This window comes from Mauremys reevesii, linkage group 16 (assembly GCF_016161935.1).
Source record: "Mauremys reevesii isolate NIE-2019 linkage group 16, ASM1616193v1, whole genome shotgun sequence".
NCBI lineage: Eukaryota > Metazoa > Chordata > Testudines > Geoemydidae > Mauremys > Mauremys reevesii.
This window is the reverse complement of record NC_052638.1, coordinates 28,210,858-28,233,956: the sequence shown is the minus strand read 5'-3', so window position 1 is coordinate 28,233,956 and position 23,099 is coordinate 28,210,858.

Genomic DNA, 23,099 nt, shown 5'->3' with positions numbered 1-23,099 from the left:
GCCCTATGATTGGCATCACCTTACAACTCACATTTCATATCTACTGCTGAGGGATTCAAGTGTTAGTCGTTATCTTTGTCATTATCATCATCCAGGGTTGTCATCCTGGCATGTCCCCATGTGTTCTCCCCAGAACACAGGCTGGCCAACACCTTTTATCCTGTGTTACACTTATGCTTACTAAGACTCACCAATATGCATTGGGGTGTTAGCCCCTTTTTCCTTAATTGCACTTGCACTCCCCATGAATTTTAGGGTGCCCCATTTCTCATAGGCTGCCCTAGTTTACCATATTCTCAGTAACATCTATGTTAATGAGTTACCATAGCAACTTGAGGTTATTACAGAATCCCTCAGAATATTACTATCAGGCTTTTTGTGGTATGAACTGGTACATTGCAGCATATTTTCCAGTCTACTGTTGCACAGTTTCCCGAACATCAGCACTTATATCTTTTACTGTAATTTTACACTTTACTGGTACAGGATTATCTCTCTGTCAACTAGTCATGCCAACCTTGTTCAGGCCGGAGGCCTTCTATGGCCAAACTACATATCTTACAGACCTAAAACCTGTAAACCTTGCATTACAGCTTTATTTTACTTAGATATCTATCTAATACATACTCAACAGTGATATCTATTTATTAGTCCTATCTCATTATGGTGTAATCCTACTTATAAATCACTTAAACCTACAACTCAAATCTAATCTATTGCCCATGCATTAGTTACATAATTATATTATTTTATATATATAATTAGTTACAAATTGCAGCAAATGTAAAAGGTCTTTGAATGCATCGATTTTATGTTATGACTAACTTTTCATACCAAGTGAGCTAGATTCCCAATGATTCTTCCACTGTGTAGACAAAATATTAACACCTTGCTTCCATGAATCATCTTAATTCATTGCACAGACAAAGCTGAGTTCTTGACTCTGTTATAACTGATGGCTCAGAAGTGCAAAACACTTGACAATTCTGAAAACAAAGTTCCAGAAATTTGAACAAACTGCTACTGAAAAAAAAAAGCTGACAGTAAAAACAGACATTTCACCTGTACAAATTCAGAGAGCAAAGTCATTTTTGACATGTAAATATTAAAAAAAAATGAAGACCTGGCCTATAATTATGATTAAATAAGTTTGTTATGTTCTTACAAGTAATTCTGTGCATTGTGGTTAAAGCACTGATACACCATTTCAACTAGTTCACTATATTATGGCATTGTTGATTCCAACATTATTAAGATAGTTGAAACCAGAAGCATTTCATTATCTTATAGATTCTTGTGATAATGCTATGAAAATCAGAAAGGGAAGCACTGAAACAGGCTGTCTTTTTATTAAAGGTTGACTTTCTATTCTGGTCACATCTACTGAATTCCTCTGACAAATTATCTGGTCATCTAATGAACCACTGATGTGGTTTTTGGTTTTGGTTTTTGCTACCCAGTTGGCCTCTCTATGGTTCCTATTCATATTGATATATAATATGTGTCCATCACTGCTTTCAAATATGTATCTGGGAGAGCAGTGAATTTGAGCAGAATGATTTTTTATTCAAATGAGACCTTGATGAATGGCAAGAAAAAATAAAATTAGCTGAAGAGTAATTGAGATAATTGAACATATTTGGCTACCAACCAGAGAATTTATTAACTATTCTACTGAACACTGCCTTTACAGATCTGAAATTCTAGGGGTACAGCACCAAACAAACACAAAATTATCTTTTATATGTAATACTTCAATGTTGCTGATTGGAAAATACTGCTCCTGAAAGGCATTATGCCCTAGATTTATTGCAAAGGATGATGATCATAACAGAATACCCACTGAACCCATGGCTCTATGGGTATGCCAGTGTTCGACAGTCTTATTGTTGATTATTCTAATTTTCTACTTCAGCCAGCAGCAATTTTTTATGGGATCCACCCCCGTAGATGTTCTCTGACACAATCTCATCCTCAGTTACTAAAGTTTCTAAATATGATTATAGCAAGAGGAGCAAGGAGTAAACAGAAATATAATTAAACATGCTAATCCAAGGTGATCCTTGCCTTTTTCAATAACAGTGCCAAGATGAGGTACTAGCATTCAAAAGCACAAGACCTTTAACTAAAAAAAAAAAGTGCATTAAGAAATCAGTTAATGAGTGGAAAAGGCTTTCTATTTATTTACTTATACCTTAAGATATAAATTACTAACCATTAGCATACAGAAGATGTTCTGTTATGCCCTTCCTCAAAGACAATGCTTTCTTTTTAAAAATTCATGTTGGCTATCAGTATTTAACAACCCAAATTCTGAAATCAAATTGGTTGCATTGGCATAAGGAAGGACAGAACTCTTGTTAGGGACCAAATGCTGATTTCTGTTAATACTGTACATTTACTAACTTTAGGCACTCAATATTTTTAGTGGAATCTCTCCATTCAACATTTACCGTGTATGCAGTTGATGAAGAATTTGTTCCAATCATGTAAACATATTTATTCCCTTCCTTTTCTGCTTCATCCTCCAAGGGGTAATTCAATCAGAAGTATAGTGCTGCCTTTTATTTTTCATAAAATTTGAGGCATTTACTGTCTTTCATTGAGCAGGTCTATTAGTCAGTGATAATTCTACTAACAGCACTAACTGGCATTCTTTCATTAGCAAACGTTACCAAACCTAGCAACACTCAGACAAGTTCTCATTTCCAAGCATATTAAAAGGTTACATCTTAGACCAATTTTACCGTTATAGATTTAGACTGAATCTGCCTTGATAGTGCTGTCCCATTCTGGGCTGACGACAAAAGCTAAGCTATCCATATGTTTAATTGCTCTCATAAATGGTGCACTAACAGTTTGTGGTAGTGATGGTGTTACAGTTGCTGTTTATGGAATCATTCCCTTATTCGTCTTTTGTAAACTGAAATATTTTTTCCTAGTACTTGCACATATTCTGATCGAGAATGGTATTTTTCATGAAATGTACTTGGCCTGCAAACAGCGGCAGAAGGGAAATGGAAGGCAAAGTGGGAGTAATGGAATGAAATAAAGAAAAGGTAACTTTATGCTATATATTGGAGAAAAACATCCTACTCAGTTGTGGCTTTGCCAAAGTTCCATGTAAGGAAGTGTTTGCCACAAGTGTTCCATGCATTATGACATGCCGAGAGCAGCCCAGGAAGCAAGATGTGACCTAGAATCACAGTTTGACTCTTGGTATCCCTCTGCTCCAGGGATGGCATAGGATGTCTCTCCCTGGAGCAGAGTGCTCAGAGTGCTGTGGGGACAGAGTGAAGACTGTACCCAATCCCCAACTCCACCTCACAGGAGCACCTTACTCTCCTGGGTGAGCATGGAGGATGGGCCACCAACTGAAAACTAAATGGAACCTAGCTCTTGAGAAGATACCATAGAAAGCAATCCCACAATGGTAAGGGGAGGACCAAGTGACCTGATATAAAATCAGAGAGCTTAGACCCGAGTAGAGGGAAAGAAGTAGAGGACATAATGAACTTTGTTTACACCACCATTCTTCTAGGGGTTAACATAGCCAAACTTTGGATGGTCAAATGTGGAACTATATGACACCAATGTTTTTATATTATATATTTAGTACCTTTCCCAGAACTCAGTTTAATGTTAATCTCTCCTGATCTATTGCCTACTCTTGCACACTCCTCCCCATATCCATGCATGAACTCATCCTTAATATCACACACACACACACACCATTTTAAATCATTCCCAAAGGATAGCTTTTGGAATAAGAGGTATCTGTAATCTGTTTTACATTATTCTGACACTCCAAAGTTTTCTGCTAAAGTACTCTGAAGAAGATAAATGTGGTCATGAAATTACTATAGAGTGGGTGCACAACTGTTTGAAAAAAAAAATTACTCAAAGTGTAGTGATTAATAGTTCATTGACAAACTGGGAGGATAGATAGATAGATGATAGATAGATAGAACCAACCAACCCCTGGGAGGTGTTGTCCTGGATCTAGTATTAAATATTTTCATTAACACTTCGTTAATGGAGTGGAGGGTACACTAATAAGATGTGGGATGGCATGACGCTGGGTGCAGTTGCATGTACTTTGAAAGAAAAGACTGGCATTAAAAAGAACCTTGGTGAATAGGAGATTTGGTCTGAAATCAACATGATGAAATTCAAGCAAGATAAGTGTAAAGTACTACAATCAGGAAGGGAAAAATCAGACTGGCTAAGTTGTGGTACCACTGAAAAGGATCTGGAGGTTACAGAGAAGCACAATTTGAACATGAGCCAACAAGAGTGTCTATGTAACACATTACTGGAGGTAATTAATCCACTCTAATGGGCCCAGGTGAAGCCTCCACTGCCGTACTTGTCCAATTTTGGGTGCCACACTTTAAGGAAGATGTGGACAAATTAGGGAAAATTCAGAGGAGAGCAACAATGATACAAGGTTTAGAAAACCTGATTTATGAGGGAAAAAATAACTGGGCATGTTAGTCTTGAGAAAATAAGACTGAAGGGAGACCTCATACTAGTCTTCAGACCAAATACGTTAAGGGCTATTATGGAAAACGACAGTGATCAACTGTTGCCCATGTCCACAGAGGGTGGGAAAAGTACTAATGGGCTTAATTTTCAACAAGGGAGATTTAGGTTAAATATTAGGAAAACCTTTATAACTAACATTTCTGACAGGTGCTGGCAGCAAAAAGAAACGGGTTCAATTTTCTAGGGGTTCTTCTAAAAGACACTGGCTCAAGCTTCCACCCAGAAACCTGGGAAAACCTATATACTGTCCTGGGCGCCCTTGATAGGCAATACTTCCCCACTTACAAGCACTGAATCCAGGGGTTAAAACTAAGAGAATGTTATTTGGGAGACAGGAAGGGGGGACAAGACAATGAATTTGGAAAAAAAACAGTGATTAATCAATTAAATTTTATACAAGACTCCCACCCCACATGGAGACTTAACAATAGTCCCAGCCTCAGTACTCCTGGAAATTGTGAGTGGCTGGTGCATTCTAGTCACTTCCCTCGTCCCTGCTCACAATTAGCTGTTCTGCATTGGAGAAGGCCAAGGATGGTGACTGGCCATATTTAATTGCTAGGTAGGGTGGCCTACAGCAGAGTCCCTTAGGTAAGCTGCTGCTTTCTGTGTGGCTTCAGCCTAGGCTGTCTAGCTCTGCATCAGCCACTGCCATTCTGTGCCATCTGTCACTGCTCCTCTATGCTGTAGATTGCCTCAAAGATACCACCATTCTGCACTATTTGCTGCTTTGCAGTAGTCTCAGCTCTTTAGAGCAGTGGTTCCCAAACTTGTTCTGCCCTTTGTGCAGGGAAAACCCCTGGCAGGCCGGGCTGGTTTGTTTACCTGCTGCGTCTGCAGGTTCAGCCGATCGCAGCTCTCACTGGCCGCGGTTCGCGGCTCCGGGCCAATAGGAGCTACTGGACGCGGCAGCCAGTACGTCCCACGGCCCGCACCACTTCCAGCAGCTCCCACTGGCCTGGAGCAGCGATCCGTGGCCAGTGGGAGCCGCGATCGGCCAAACCTGCGGACGTGGCAGGTAAACAACCCAGTCCGGCCCGCCAGGGGCTTTCCCTACACAAGCGGTAGAACAAGTTTGGGAACCACTGTTTTAGAGTGAACTCAGTGGTACCAAAGACACTGAACTGAGACTTCACCTCCAGAGAGGCCCTAGAAGATATGAACCTCTTTCCCCTCTTAGCTCTGTCGAGGCTCCTTTACCCAATTGTGCTCACAGCAATCTCTGTCAGGGTGACACCAGGTATATTCCATGTCAGTGTCTTGCCTTTGTATTTCCCAATAATGGTCAACAGCATTTTATTGCCCCAAACTCAAAAATTCAACTATCTTTTAACAAAAGTGCTCCAAACTGTCAATTGCCTGAGCCATTCCATCAATTCCCTTTGCATTCCAACAGATGCTGGCAGAGTTCCCTCCGGACTGAAGCCCCTTCCATCTGCAGTTCTCAAGCAGCTCTAGCCAATCTTCTCATTTCACCAACAGGGGATAACAGAAGTCTCTTTACTCACTAAGATTTCAAGCCACAGTGCTTACGTCACTCTAAGGATAGGCAAGTATAGGAATAGGTTACCAAGGGAGGTAACCCCTATCCTTGGAGATTTTTAAGAAAAGATTAGACAGACACCCATCAGGGATGGTATACTTGTTGCCACCTCCTTATGGGGAGATGGACTGGGTGCCCTCCTGAGGTCCCTTCCAGCCATACATTTCTGTGTTTCTAGGATATTCATTGTTTAACAGAAATTCAGAACTGGACACAAGATGATGATGATTCTTTTCTTTCAGACAATTATTTTATTTTTCCTTATTGTAAAATGGCATAGCGAGCAAGGATTACAGCTATCAGCCTATAATTATATTTATTTCAGGTGATGAATCCAAGCCAGTGTTAATGTTAATTATGAATGGTCCGAAAGTAATATCTATGACATTTTATGTCCTCTGATACCCTTGATTCAGTATCACATCTCACAGTAAGCAAGCCAATTAGTGGTGATTGGCCAAGGTTATCTTACATATATAAACAAAGTTATATTAGCAAAGTTTCATTTTTCCATTCTATAGCAGCACAACTGATGGGATTCCATTTGATATTTACCCTTCTCAAAGTATTCCACCCTGTCAATACAACTGTGAACTGTCAAATGGATATCATGGTAGATACCTTGTGGCATACCTGAGGTCTAAGTGTTTTAATTATTTATAAACTGGTCAGTGGGGTTTTAAAGCACTCAGACATGAATTAAACTATGTCTGAAACAGAGCTTGAAGTCAATTTTTAATTGATTCTGTCTAGCAAATGCCGCTTAAGTAAAAAATTTATAGTGTCTTTTCTTTTCTTTTTTTCCCTTATCCAGAATGCGGCATTTTAACTGGTAGTATATAGCCAATACACAAACACTATATTATATTACCCAAAATATTTATACTATTCCCATAATCAATTTTTCACACTTACCACATTACTAAAGTAACCTACATGTAAAAATTAGCTTACTAAAAAGAGCTAAGATTTATTTCTGTACAGCTACCATATATGCACCAACCAGTTTAACTCATCAGCATTTCGTTTAAGTATATTTTTCATTTCTCAGATTTAATGCATACCTGCTAATGAGGAATAGATTGGTGCGAATCAAACAGATTTGTTATATGTAAAGAAAAATATGTCTGTATTCTGGAGTCTTTCATTGATTTGACTGTTTTTCACATATGTAATATCAATTCCCTCTAATTATTTTACTTTACTAATGAGCTCATTGGAAGCCAGTAGGACAAAGTTAGTTTATCGTACGACACATTTGTGGTTCATTTATCAATACTAATAAAACATCATATATATTAAGATATAATTTTATTTCATTTAGATATGATTGTAGTCCATATGCATATTACTCTATTGATAACACTGATATAGCTGCTGTAGATGGTAGAACCATATTTCACATGTAAGAAATACATATTTCCGTTAACTATCCATTATAAAAGCAATAGGGCAAGCTATATTAAACATACCCGTGAATTCAACAGAACTAGGAGAGGTATGTGCCTAACGGCTAAACTCCAGTCTATTTGCCAAAATACAGTACTACTATCCAACCTAATATAGAGCCCATAATGTTCAAAACCAAAGTCAAAGCTTTTAGAGCAGTCACCTGATTGCCAACTCTTGTGGCAGGAATCCCAAGATTGTTATCAGTACATACATTCATAGGACTTCAGAAGATGCTCACGATGAAATCCTATAACCACCACATATCTGTCATATCGATAAAAATGACAACACTGCATATAATGTTTTCTTAAGGAAAGTTGGACAAATTGAACATGACTGTTCTGCCACATCATGATCTGAATAAATAGGCTTGATGCGCTTCACTTTTTAAAGTTTGGGCACAGACAGCTTCCATTTCATAAATCTTACAGAAGACAAACCCATACTGCTACTCCACAATGTACTGTCACTCAAAATACCAAACAGAAGGGATTTGTTTCTTGTCATATTGGACTCGAAATGAATTCCAAGGTTTTTTTGGACTACAAATAGCTGTCAAATAAGCAACACTTTTAAAGAATATCAGACATTTGTTCTATATGCAATTTATGATTTATTGAAATAAATTCAACTCTGTGGCCTTGATCCTGCAACAAGATATGTTCACATGGATCCCTGCACAGATCTTATTACAAGATAATGGCCCATATTGCTACGATCTATTCTAACTAGCTATCCTTTACGAATGATGTATATATGAAAGCATAGGATATGTATTAGGACTGATTCAACCAGTACAGATAGAACAACTGACTTGAAATTCCTCCAACTGTTAAAGATTTTTTTTAAATATATGGATTACCATTTCCTCTCCTTCCTTTTTATTATTTCTTGTGAACTCACTTTTTCCTATTTCCATCCTGAGTGAAAGAAGACAAAACAAAAAACTGTTAATTTTTTTAAACTCAATTTTGCATTGTTAGGGAGGTTCAAATAGTTCAGCTAAGGTTCAGACAAGCATTGTGACTCTGGAAATAAGTCTAAATATCATAGTAATATCTTAAAGTAAGTCAGCAAATGTAAAAGCTAAAGAGTAATTGCTAGGTCACTGGGCCATTTCTTGGTAAATTCTTAATAGATACCTGCCCATACTAAGAAATACTATAGTAGTCTATTTTAAGGATCTGAAACTTTACAGGTCACAATAAATTGATAGCAATATTCGACCATTACAGTAGAGTATTGTATTTTTTAAAGTTTGACTTTCCTTATTGAGATTACAGTCAGGTCATGTTACTAGATAGCACATATGCAACTTGCCTCAATGAGTGGGGGAATTTGATGAAGCCAGCAGTGACTGGAAACAGTCCCAGCAGCAAGGGAGGGAGACACTTGCTAAAGGGACACTAATTAGCTCCTTCCCCCAGGAGTCTCTGACTCCCAGGGGCCAGCTGAGGGAGGAGAGTGCTGACTGGCAAGCATTCCCCAGCTCCCAGCATTTAACATGGAGTGCGGCGGAAGTCTCTTATGGCTCCGTTCCAGAAGCCCGACCCTACCCACCCCAAACTAGGAATGGGAATCCAGCCTGACAGATGCTGCAGGTCTAGCTGTTCACATGTCAAGAAGGAACTTCTTCTCTCATTAGCCAATTGGCAGAAGACCAGGGAGTTTTGTGACTTCAAGACACATCACCTTCAAGCCACAGTGGGTTAAGTAGGAATGCATTTAGTACCTGACTGGGGTACTTGGCTTGAGCTGTTTATTCATCGCAGGTTGCAGCTGGTTTCCAGTGTGTTTAAGAGAATAAAATGAATGGGACCCAGAGGTAAAAGACCTGGGATTTTGGTGATGAGCCTTGGGGTCATGGGATAGGATGAGACCTTGTGGCCCTCATAGGCTGAGGTTCCCACCCTTCTGCATCCTCTGTCCCCCTCACGGGGGGAAGATGCTAAAACTCAGAGCTGAGTCCTGGGCATAGGCTGAAGAGAGCCTACCCCAAGTTAGGGGTTATGTGATAAGGAGCCCTATAACCCCAGTATTGGAACCAGTTAAATGTCTGGTATGGGAGATGGGCAGTTAGCACCCCTCACCAGTGTTTAATAAGAGTCGTGGTCCACCCCTTAATTTCATGCATGTGTCTGTCCTCATTTTGCTGTCCTGTCCACATCAGTGGGTCTCTGTATACTCCAATGTTTCATCCGCTTTATTACTGTCCCATCTTTAGTGCCCATACATTACAAAAAATGTGAGAGTAACTGATGAAAATTCACCCAGTTGTAATTCTGCTGGGGAGCAGACATGCCATCCATTTCAGACTTTCTAATATTTGTGTCTGTTGTGAAGGGTGATTTGCCCCTAAAATGAAATGCTTATCCTGGATAGTCTACATCACAGCAGTATCTCTTCACTACACTCCTCAAAAATACTTTCATATGTGATTTCATACTTACTCCTTCTTTCCCTCCCCTACTAGATTCTAGTCAGCAATATTTGTTCTCTCTTTTTTGTGTTTGGTATGGATAGACCGCTGATGTGAAAAATTCCTGTTCTGCACATTATACAGTGCAAGAGGCTCCCTGATGAGTCCTAACATCGAATTCTATTCAGCACAGCAGCACCTGACAGGCTAGCTACAATACTGCTGCTTAACCAAAAAAAGAAAGTAGGTAATAGTTAGCCTTAAACCCATTTGTGTTCTATATTATATGGCATAGGCATGCAGCAACCCAGCTAACAAAGCCTAATATATGCTTTTGCCTTACCTACCTTAATAAAAACTGCACTTTTATCCTTTCACATAACTTAAACATAAGTCAATGCATAAAAAATGTACTTCAAATGTTATTCATATTGTTTCAGACACCTCTACCTATGAAGGACTGAGATATAAAATTCACCATGTAAACACAGTGCTATTCACCAAGTAGCCATCCCAGGGAGTTTTTTTTAAAAAAAGCGCCCACATTATGACCTCACTTACCTACCTACAGTGCAAAACAACATTGGTTTTCCTCCAGCACAGGTTCCTGGCTCCCAAGTGTGTAGTTTTCTATATTTTAACTAAATGGTGATTCCCTCTCCCTCTTTCTTCCCCACCCCTACTTTCATTTTTAGCCTTTTAAGCACATATCTATCTTGGGGGATATTAATTATGGCCCCACTGATCTTGCAATCTGCCACTTGAGACCATATTTGTATTATCTATCTTAGGCTTCTTGTATGGTACCTATCAGTGCCACACCATATGATGTATCCAGAAATTATGGAACATGTGATCAGTACATATAGGGACCAGATAAAGATCCCTATCTCCATCCTCTGTTTAATAGAAATTGTATACTCCTTGAGGCAGGGTCTACTTACTCTCTCCACTGTCAATAAAAAAAGTGGACAAGGAAGAAGAAAAGAAAGGAGGTGTTTTGTGTTGAGATGATTTATTTACTGATACAAATGTAATCAAACAGTTAGATTACAGCAATTGTGAGTAAACAATCATGAGCAAGCATGAAAGTGGTCAGTACAGTGTGACAAATGTATAGTGACTTGCCCAAGGTGATACAGAAAGTCGGTGGTGGAGCTGAGAATAGAACACAGGCTTCTTGACTCCCAGTCCAGTTTTCTATCTATTGGAGCATGCTCCATCCCCATGGAGTCGTAGTATGTTCTAAATCAAGGAAGCCACTGTAAATGATTAAACATGCCACCATGTCCGAAAGTCTTATAGATGTAAGCAGAGTCAGGATGAGCCCTACCCTGACATCTGGTGGTACATTATGAGGAGTGGGCAAAGGAATTTTAGGAATGTGCATTTGCATTGGTAAACCCACTCCACTTAGCATAACACACAGCAGCATGGGAAGGTTATTTTCACACTGTGGAATCCCCAATTTCTTTGTTATTGGGGCAGGAAGGAAAAAAAGGGGCTGTTACCTTAATTATGTGAATGAGGAACTATGAGACTGCTTTATGACAGAAATGACTCAACCTACATTAAATAGTACTTGCCAGACAAGGGACAGGGGTTCCAAAACCCAGTGAAGGGAGAGAGGCTGGGGACTGGTGTGTGTGTACCTGATGGTATGGGCCCCTTTTGAGGGCCTGGAACACCAATTGCACTTCCTCCTCTCTCCACTGTTAAAGAGCAGAGCTAATTTTGAATCCTTTAGGAGTCCATCTAGAGGCTGCTGACCTGAATTCACGTTGGGCCATGTGGCAGTGGGGCTCTCCTACTACAAGTTGAAATCACTAAAAGAGCTAAGCTTACTAAGCTAAGATCACTGAGTGCTGTGTTAAGTGGTGGGAGAGCCTGAAGATCTATCACCAAGCAGCTGGCAGAGCGGAGCAGTCTGCAGCACGTTGGAGCAGCCCATGGAACAGTGAGCAGTGTGGAGCGGTTTGTGGGGGACGGCTGACGTGGTTCACGGGTCTGCTGGAGGAGCGGCACAGCTGGTGGAGTGGAGCCAGTCGTGGTGAAGGCTGCAGCAGAACTCCACGGAGAAGCGGGGCAGTCGGCCCTGGCCCACGTAAGGTGTCCCTAGCACCCTGTGTGCCCCCCCCCATTTCCACCCAGGCTGGGGGGGGGTAAAACTCTGCAGATAAACTTTTGAACTCTGGGGTGGCACTGACCGGAGACTGAGACTTTTGGGTTGTTGGACTTTGGGGTGATTGGACTTAAGACCCTAAGGACAGTGCCAAATGTACTTGGAGGGGGGTTTTGCTTATGGTTTGTGTATAGTCCTGTTTGTGGTGTCTCTCCAACGTGATGCCACATTGTTTCCCTCCTTTATTAAAAGGATTTTGCTACACTCAGACTTCGTGCTTGCGAGTGGGGAAGTATTGCCTCCTAGAGGCGCCCGGGGTCAAGCCGGTTTTGCATTGTGTTATTGAAACGGAACCCCTGGATACTGAACCCGGCCCTTGTTGCTGCCAACTCAGAGGGGCAGAAGGGTTACATTTTTGGGGGCTCGTCCGGGATCCCTGGGTCAGTACCCCTCGCAAGCACCTGTTGAGTGTTCCACTGTATTGGGAAACAATTGTCTTTATATTTTGAGGGAATTACTGTTTGTATAATGGCTAATATGTCGGATTTGTTGGGCCCCAGTCCTGCAGCCCCTAGCTCAGGGGCGGCAGCCTCAGCCAATGATTGGGCACAAGCACTGGGGCATATATTGGAAAAGATTGTGTTGGCCTATGCTACGTCAAACTCTTGTCGTAAGTTAAGGTTATTTGCTGGGGAAGAGGAGTTTGAACCCTGGTTGGAGCATACCACTGAAATGCTGCGGAGTGGGACCTGATGTAGAAAAGCGAAGGTGTCTAATAGAGAGCCTTAGTGGCCCAGCATTAGATGTGCTTCGCACCCTGAAGCTCATTGACCCTAAGGTCAGTGTGAAGGACTGCCTAGAGGCCCTTGATAATACCTTTGGGAGCGTAGAGAGCCCTGAAGACAGTTACTGTAAATTCCTTGATTCCCGACAGGAAAGGGGTGAGAAAATTTCAGCCTATATACAGAGGCTGGAGAGACTGCTTCAGAGAGCTGTTATGAGGGGAGCAGTGACTGCTGAGCGGATGGATCAGACCAGACTGGCTCAAGTTGTAAGAGGGACTCAGTATCAGAACCCGATCCTACTTCATCTCCGACTAAGAGAACGGCAGGATCATCCCCCAAGTTACTCCCAGCTGATAAAGGAGGTCAGGAAGAGGAAGAAAGGCAGGCTGCCAGCGAGTGTTGGGAAGCCCAAACATTGGAACCAGCCAGCACAATGCCACTGCAAATGGCCAGTGTACTGATGGTGAGCACTACAGAGGAACTTGCCCAACAAATGCAGGTCCTGACAGAACGGATAGCTGAGCTGCAAAGCACCGTTGACCGAGCTAAGATTTCCAGGAATAAGGAGCCTCAGACTGTGACAATGGAGAAGTCAGTATCTAGAGCCACTGTCCCACCCCGGCGAAGGGGGAAAGGGCAATTCTTTTGCTATCGGTGTGGCCAGGATGGGCACAGTGCTACTAACTGCCATAAGGAAGAGAACCCCTCCTTAGTGTACGAAAAGCTGAGGAGCAGTTGGGAGAGACCCAGTAGCGGCCGGAAGGTCTGGGGACAGAGACCACCTAGACCTACAGGATTTGAAGATTCCCCCAAAAGAGACCGTCCAGCTGGGATCCCTGCAGGACTGATAGGGCCGCGAGCAGAGGTCATGGTGAGGATTGAAGGGGTGGAGTGTAAAGCCGTGCTTGACACTGGATCTCAAGTGACTATTATATTTCAGTCATTCTACCAACAGATGCTTAGGCACCTGCCTATACAACCACTGACTGGCATTGGTCTGTGTGGCCTCAGCATGGATGAATACCCCTACCAAGGGTATGTCATAGTGCACCTGGAATTCCCAGAGGAGGTTGCTGGGGTAACAGAAGAGGTAGACACAGCTGCCTTAATATGCCCTGACCCTAAAGGGACCTCTGATGTGTCTGTGCTGATAGGGACCAACTCCAGTCTCTTCAAGGTGCTCGCGGATTACTGCAGACGACGGGCTGGGGACCAGTACCTGAGTACCCTGATGATCCATACGCTTTGTGCTGAAGCCTATAGGAAGATTGAGAGTGCTAAAACGGAGACATCTGAGCTACCGATTGGGGCACTGAAGTACATGGGCACAACCCCCTTAGTAGTGCCCGCAAGGACAGAGCAAGAGGTGCTTGTCATGAGTACCAGGCTGAAAGGCAGTAAAGGGACATTAGCAATGATAGAGCAGCCAGTTGAAGGAGAGCTCCCGGAAGGAGTGCTGGTCCCCAGTGGAGTCATAACCCTACCTGCTGAAGCCCAGGAAAAGGTGACTATACTGATTGCTAATGAAACAAGTCGAGATGTTGTTGTGAAGCAAGGACAAAAGATAGCAGACCTCTTCGAGCCTGAATCAATTGTGAAACCCCAGTGTGAGACTCAAGTTCCGACAATAGACCCAGCAAAGTTTGACTTTGGAGATTCACCATTGTCGGAGGAGTGGAAAGATCGTCTGAGGAGGAAACTTTGTGAAAGACCCAAGGTGTTCTCACTGCATGAGTGGGATGTGGGATGTGCAAAAGGAGTAGAGCACAACATCAGACTTCATGACTCGACCTTTCCGAGAGAGATCTAGGAGGCTTGCTCTCTCCGAGATGGAAGATGCGACAACATCTTCAAGAGCTGGCTGCAAATGGCATCATTACAGAGTCCCGCAGCTCATACGCCTCACCCATTGTGGTGGTCCGTAAAAGAATGGGAAAATCCGGATGTGTATTGACTACCGCACCCTGAACACAGTGGTTGATCAGTACACAATGCCTCGAGTCCAAGATGCTTTAGACTGTTTACTGGGAAGCCAGTGGTTCTCTGTGTTGGATCTTCGGAGTGGATACTACCAGATCCCTCTGGGTGAAGAAGATAAGGAGAAGACAGCCTTCATCTGCCCATTAGGGTTTTATCAGTTCGAACGCATGCCCCAAGGGATTTCTGGAGCACCTGCCACATTTCAACGTCTTATGGAGAAAGTTGTGGGAGACATGAATTTACTGCAAGTGTTAGTTTATTTGGATGACCTGATTGTGTTTGGAAGAACTTTGGAAGAGCATGAAGAAAGACTTCTTAAAGTGCTTGATAGGTTGGAGGATTATGGTTTGAAGCTTTCAATTGACAAATGCCAGTTCTGCAGGACCTCAGTGAAGTATGTGGGCCACATCGTGTCCCAAGAGGGTGTGAGTACTGATCCTGATAAAATAGAAGCACTCACTACATGGCCACGTCAAGCAACTACAGAGAACTCAAGACTTTCCTTGGGTTTAGTGGCTACTACGCAGATTTGTAAAAACTATGCTACAATTGTAAAACCCCTCAATGATCTTACCAGGGATATCAGTCCAGCAAGAACAAATCTAAGACCAGGAATAAAAGGCCTTCCGTGCAGAGACACTATGGCCCCTTGAACCCTTTGGGCCACGGTGGAATGAGAGATGTGAAAAGGCTTTTCGAGAAATCATTACTTGCCTAACTCATGCCCTGTCCTAGTCTTTGCTGACCCAAGCAAACCATTTATCCTGCATACAGATGCCAGTTTGGAGGGTCTGGGAGCAGTACTGTACCAGGAGGCGGAAGGCACGCGTAAACCTGTAGCCTTTGCCAGCCGAGGACTGTCTGATAGTGAAACACGCTATCCCACCCACAAGCTGGAGTTCTTGGCCTTGAAATGGGCCATCACTGAGAAATTTCGAGACTACTTGTATGGTGCTCAGTTCCAGGTGTGGACAGACAACAACCCACTAACTTATGTGTTAACAAGTGCTAAACTGGATGCTACAGGGCAAAGATGGGTGGCCGCTTTGGCTAGCTATGACTTCAGCATTCAATACCGATCAGGGAGAAGCAATGTAGATGCAGATGCATTGTCCAGGCGTCCACAAGCACCAGGAGTTGCTGTGATACCCATGGATGGAGTGAGAGCTATTTGCAGTGTGAGTCGCCGAGAGCCAGAGGCCCATGAGAGCCTTCATGGATGCGTTGCTGAAGCTTTGGGACTGCCCCCTGAATGCGTGCCTTCTGCTTCAGTGAACTATATTGCTTTGGACCAATCTCCCTTGCCCGTGCTCAATGCGGCTGACTGGCAGGAAGCCCAGCTGCAAGATATTGACATTCGTGATACGCTACTTGCCAAAAGGGAGGGGCGAGGCCCAGCTGCGGTTGTCCCACCTACCCCAGAGGGCAAACTACTATTGAGAGAATGGACCAAGCTAAAACTGATTCAGGGAGTGCTACACCGTGTGACCACAGACCCTCTACAAAGGCAACGGAACCAACTAGTGCTGCCAAAAGAGTACAGAGGCCTGGCCATGAGGGCCCTGCATGATGACTTTGGACATTTAGGGATGGAGAGGACCCTGGAACTTATCCAGTAGGTTCTATTGGCCCCGGATGGCTGAAGATGTTCGCAGGAAATGTGAGACCTGCGCCGATGTGTTCAAAGGAAAACTCTGCCCACGAGGGCTGCATATCTGAAGAACATTACCAGCAACAAACCTCTGGAGCTGGTTTGCATTGATTTCTTGTCTTTAGAAGTGGACAAGAGGAATATTGGGAACATTCTGGTTGTGACCGACCATTATACGCGATATGCGCAGGCATATCCCACACGTGATCAGAGGGCCACCACTGTCGCCGGGTACTTTGGGAAAAATATTTCTCAGTTTATGGATTCCCAGCCCGGATACACTCGGATCAGGGACGAGACTTTGAGAGTCACCTTCTGAAGGAGGTGCTGAGGATAGCAGGAATTAAAAAGTCGAGGACAACGCCTTATCACCCGCAGGGTGACCCTCAGCCAGAGAGGTTCAACCGAACCCTGTTGGATATGTTAGGGACTTTGCGGCCAGAGCAGAAGGCAACCTGGAGCCAACATGTTGCATTTCTGGTGCACGCCTACAACGCCACCAAGAATGATGCTACGGGAGTCACCCCATATCTCTTGATGTTTGGGCGAGAACCAAGATTACCCATAGACCTGTGCTTTGGTGTATCAGAGGATGGCGATAGCTATGAAACCCATCAGCAATATGTATCCCGACTACGAGAAAAGCTGCGGGATGCTTACCACTTAGCTGCATCTGCAGCTCAGAAGAATGCAGATCGTAACAAACATCGATATGATGCTAAGAGCTCCAGCCAGGGGACAGAGTCCTGCTGCGAAATTTGGGTATTGCTGGCAAACACAAGATAGCTGACAGATGGAAGGCAATACCTTACTTGGTGATGGAAAAGCTAGGAGACCTGCCGGTCTACAAGATCAAACCTGAAGAGGGTCCAGGGCAGACAAAGACCGTGCATAGAAACCTTTTGCTCCCGGTGGGGGAATTGGTAGGCAGCCCTTATGAGATGGGCCACAACAGGGCAATTGGGCAGAACGAAGGTGCTGTACCAAAGCCACTTCCCAACGTGGACAGCCAGCCTCCTGCAGCTAACCTACCCCTACTCAGCACATCTGAGAGTGAATCTGAGGAGGAAGACACAACCATGGTGTATCCTAGGATGAAGACAAGATTGCAGTCTCGATCAGCTGAATCAAAAGAGACTACCTCCTCTTCCGCCCTAAACCCTATGGCAGAAGTATTTAGGCCCATTCCTGACACTCCTGAGCCACTGGTGGAACCCCCATGTAATGACTTGCACAGATTATTGGACAGTGGCGACATACAGATGGAAGATGTCCCAAGCACCTTCGATCCTCCACGGTTAGAACTAGAAATGCAGGGGCCTATGCCAGTATCTGAGGGGAACTCACAGGAAACCTCCCCATCCGTCACTCAAGAGGATGTCCCCCCTACCACAGCAACAGAGTTTCTTCATAGGAGACAGAGTAATAAGACCAGTGAAACGGCTAACTTACGATGCACCTGGGGTGATTAGTGAGGAGCCAATACCTTTAGCACACAGGTTTGTGAAAGCTAAAGTGGGCTATCTGAGGCCCTTTGGAGGGGACCAGTAAGTTGGTATAGTAGGGAATGTGATTTGTCGGGACGACAAATTCTCGGCTGGGGGGAGGATGTAAGCAGAGTCAGGATGAGCCCTACCCTGACATCTGGTGGTACATTATGAGGAGTGGGCAAAGGAATTTTAGGAATGTGCATTTGCATTGGTAAACCCACTCCACTTAGCATAACACACAGCAGCATGGGAAGGTTATTTTCACACTGTGGAATCCCCAATTTCTTTGTTATTGGGGCAGGAAGGAAAAAAAGGGGCTGTTACCTTAATTATGTGAATGAGGAACTATGAGACTGCTTTATGACAGAAATGACTCAACCTACATTAAATAGTACTTGCCAGACAAGGGACAGGGGTTCCAAAACCCAGTGAAGGGAGAGAGGCTGGGGACTGGTGTGTGTGTACCTGATGGTATGGGCCCCTTTTGAGGGCCTGGAACACCAATTGCACTTCCTCCTCTCTCCACTGTTAAAGAGCAGAGCTAATTTTGAATCCTTTAGGAGTCCATCTAGAGGCTGCTGACCTGAATTCACGTTGGGCCATGTGGCAGTGGGGCTCTCCTACTACAAGTTGAAATCACTAAAAGAGCTAAGCTTACTAAGCTAAGATCACTGAGTGCTGTGTTAAGTGGTGGGAGAGCCTGAAGATCTATCACCAAGCAGCTGGCAGAGCGGAGCAGTCTGCAGCACGTTGAAGCAGCCCATGGAACAGTGAGCAGTGTGGAGCGGTTTGTGGGGGGACGGCTGACGTGGTTCACGGGTCTGCTGGAGGAGCGGCACAGCTGGTGGAGTGGAGCCAGTCGTGGTGAAGGCTGCAGCAGAACTCCACGGAGAAGCGGGGCAGTCGGCCCTGGCCCACGTAAGGTGTCCCTAGCACCCTGTGTGTGCCCCCCCCCATTTCCACCCAGGCTGGGGGGGGGTAAAACTCTGCAGATAAACTTTTGAACTCTGGGGTGGCACTGACCGGAGACTGAGACTTTTGGGTTGTTGGACTTTGGGGTGATTGGACTTAAGACCCTAAGGACAGTGCCAAATGTACTTGGAGGGGGGTTTTGCTTATGGTTTGTGTATAGTCCTGTTTGTGGTGTCTCTCCAACGTGATGCCACATTGTTTCCCTCCTTTATTAAAAGGATTTTGCTACACTCAGACTTCGTGAAGTATTGCCTCCTAGAGGCGCTGTCCCAGGTCACTGGGTGGGTTTTGCATTGTGTTATTGAAACGGAACCCCTGGATACTGAACCCGGCCCTTGTTGCTGCCAACTCAGAGGGGCAGAAGGGTTACATATACAATATGCAAGTGGTTAGTGAGAGTAGTACTATCCACTTCCTCCCAACACAAATAAAATGGGGAGGTCTAAGAAGACCAAAGTATTTCTGAACCATTAGGCATCTCTCTTATTTTTGTGATACCTATTCTTTCTTTGAAAAGAATACATAAACTGGTGTACAGAGATTAAAGATGAAAAGGCCACTAACATGACCCTCTTAGCAAGTCCCTTGATGGAATTAAGTATTTCTCTTTCCCTTTGTTTATGTGTCATTGTAAGAATGTAGATGGACACTTAAATGGTGAAAAAATCCCATTTAATGATCTAAAGAAAAATCTACTGAAAGTGACGTGCTAGACATCAAGTAGTGGTGCAAGTTACTGAAGATGACAATGACAACAATGGTCCAGATTGTGCCTTCATTTAATCAATGCCTTTTGAGGCATCAATACAATTTCACCTCTGGATTCAGTGAAGAATTTGACAGTGTCTCTTTGGCGTAAGTGTTACCTAGAACTTTTTTTTTGGTGGGGGGTGGGGGAATCCACAGTCTACTCAGTGGCAAATATAAACCATATTTGCACCCTATATTTAATATTAAATATATTTTCAGTGTACACAGGTGACGTATATAGGACAAGACTGAACATATTCTTTATGAATGTTCATTAAACAAAAAGATACTTACAGTATGATAACTGGTCAGTTGGCATTGATTGAAATTCTTGACAAAATGAAGCATGAGTTGTTTGAAAAAATATTGAATGTATTCATGAAATCCAAGAATGCACATTTATTAAATCAAAATTCATAGCTAAAGTATTTTGTCTAGCAGGTTTTTGTACACTTTGGAGCCTCTACTGGTGGACACAAAAAAAAGCCAGATGTTCCTTCAGTTAAACTGAAAAGGACAGACATCAAATAAATATAACATGTAGCAACATAATATGATAGAGAGTCTTAATATATTAACTTATTTTGAAACAAAAACTCAAAGGAACATTTATAACAAGGAGAGTTCTGAAAAGTGAGCAAATTTGGATAGTTTTCTGAATGAAGAGAGAACACTGACTCTTGGGATTATTTAGGAAAGTAGAAGATATCATTTCTTGCACTAGGTTAATTGGCATTACAAAAGGCCTGAAAGAAGTAAAACCAAAATAAATATGGAATTAGGTTTTTCATTCCGCTAGAACACAAAGTATTAGAACCGAGTTAATATCCATTTAGCTCTCGCCTCTCAGTGGGTGTTCCTATACTTTTTTCTGGAACACCACATCAGTGTCACAAGTCTAAATCAGTCATAAGTATTCCTTTGTACAGTGAGAACTGATTCAGACCTGCATGAAGTTATTTAGTTCCTTCATCTATCAATGACTGTAAATTGATGGAGCCAAGATACTAAGCCTCCCAGTATTCAAAATTGCTGTAGAACTTATGAAATATTTATAAAGAAGTTAGACTGTTACGTTAGAGACAACTTCATTTTCTGAAGAATGCAGACAGTTCTTTGAAGCTATCTAGATTTTTAGCTGGTAGAACACAATGCAGTAATTCTGTGAATTTCTCTAAGTTATTTTTAAAAGTCCTAAACAGTATTTAGTACAGCAATTAGTTTGCATTTTATTGTTAATGTCCCACCACTTATGTCATACTGATCAATAGTCAACTTACTACCAATTTTGTCCTGATATAACCAACAGGTCCCATTACTTGTATTACTGGAAATATTGTGACAATCAGTAACAATCCCAAGTGCTAAATTAGACACAATCACGTATGTGGGAAAAATAATTGGATCTTAAACAAGCTGTCTACTTTAATGGTTTAAGGGCATTTCACCAACAATTTTATGCTCCTCTTATTATTTAAGAATAAAATATTTATGAACCTAAGTATTTGGTTGAAATAAAAGTGTGAGATAATATCTGAATCACACAAATAAATGTGTATTATAAGGTGCTGCTCGACTTGTTATTTCACAGCTCATCATAAATCAGCACATACAAAGTACACAAATATTTCAGTGGCAATGGAGCATGAATATCAGCAAATCTTATTTATATACTTGCTCAGATTTAATATTTCCATGTCTGCATATAGTAGAGTAGTTTAACAAATCACAGGAACAATTTTCTTTTCAAACACCACACAGTCACAATGTGAAACTAGATTAGGCTTACAGACAGACAGTGATTGGAGGACTATTTCAATTTTTCTTGGAAGTGTCACTTTTGGATTGTGACACCAACTCATTTATTCACTACAACTAGTGGTTTCATTCACTAAGTCATTCTCACTTATCTGTGGCCTATCTGTAGGGCCCTACCAAATTCACGGTCCATTTTGACCAATTTCACAGCCATGGAGTTTTTTAGTTGGTCAATTTCACGTTTGCATCTGTTTACGCCTGAAATTTCATTGTAACTATGGGGGTCCCAAACCAAGAGGTACCCAGAAGTGAGTCTGATCTCTCCCCTCCCCCACCCCACCCTGATGCCATGCAAGGCAAGGACAAGTCCTGTCCCTCCCCAGCCCAACAGGGACTCGCAGCTAGGCACCCCCTGGCTGGGGCGCTCTCAGAAACAACGGGGAAGATCAGATTTCATGGGGGAGGGCTTATTTCATGGTCCGTGGCACATTTTTCACGGCTGTGAAATTGGTTGGGCCCTACCTATCTGATCAGAAAGACTGAAATGTGCAGTGTGGTGGTTGTTGTTTTTAATACCTACACGCTTATTCCGGTACCCACTGCATTTAAGATTGAAAGCAATGCAGTGCACTGTAAAATTCCAGTGCTTAATTCTGCTTTATCTATTCTGCAAATTGTCTTGCAGAAGCCACTGTGTTAAGTGTTAAAAGGGTCTGACTGCCACTCTTGCTACAGAGACCAAAATGGTGCGCTAAAGTTATTCGACAGGGATTCAGCTGCTCTACTCAGCATCACCAAGTGGGCGTGGGGCAGAGTAGAAAGGAGAAAAGGAGGTTTTGCAAAGTGTTTATAGCAGCTGATGATTCAACCCTCTTCTTCTTTCCTTGTTATAGAATATCATCTACATTGGGGGATCAGCATTGTTCTAAAGACATTCATCAAGGAGCTATTGGATCATGTGACCAAAGGCACAATGCAGCTGGTGTTATTGTTCTACTTTCAGCCTCCTTTTCTTTGTAGAACTTTGTTCTCTGACAGTAGCACTTATAGCAGGAAGTGCTGAGCTTAGCTGGGATAGATGAAAACAAGAGGGATAGTTGCCAGTGATTATATTAAATATAAAAAGGATTAAATCACAATACGTTCACTTTCAAACATCTGAAACCCCATGAGGGGGTTTAAAAAAAAAACCAAGCAAGAATTACAATAATGCCTAACCAACTAGCAAAAAGGCAATGGGGTAGGATTTTCTACCCTGCTTTTATGTTGCTCAGATGGTGCAAAGACTGGGTGCATTCTCCCTTTCATAGGCTACATCTACACTGTAACTAAGGGCAGGTCTACACTAAGGGCGGGGATCAAACTAGGGTACGCAAGTTCAGCTACGTGAATAGCGTAGCTGAACTCGAAGTACCCTAGTTCGAACTACTTACCCGTCCAGACGCCGCGGGATCGAAGTCCGCGGCTCCAAGGTCGACTCTGCCACCGCCGTTTGCAGTGGTGGAGTACCGGAGTCGACTGGAGCGTGCGGGGAGTTCGAACTATCACGTCTAGATTAGACGCGATAGTTCGAACTCCGAGAAGTCGAACTCACCGCGTCAACCCGGCAGGTAAGTGTAGACTAGCCCT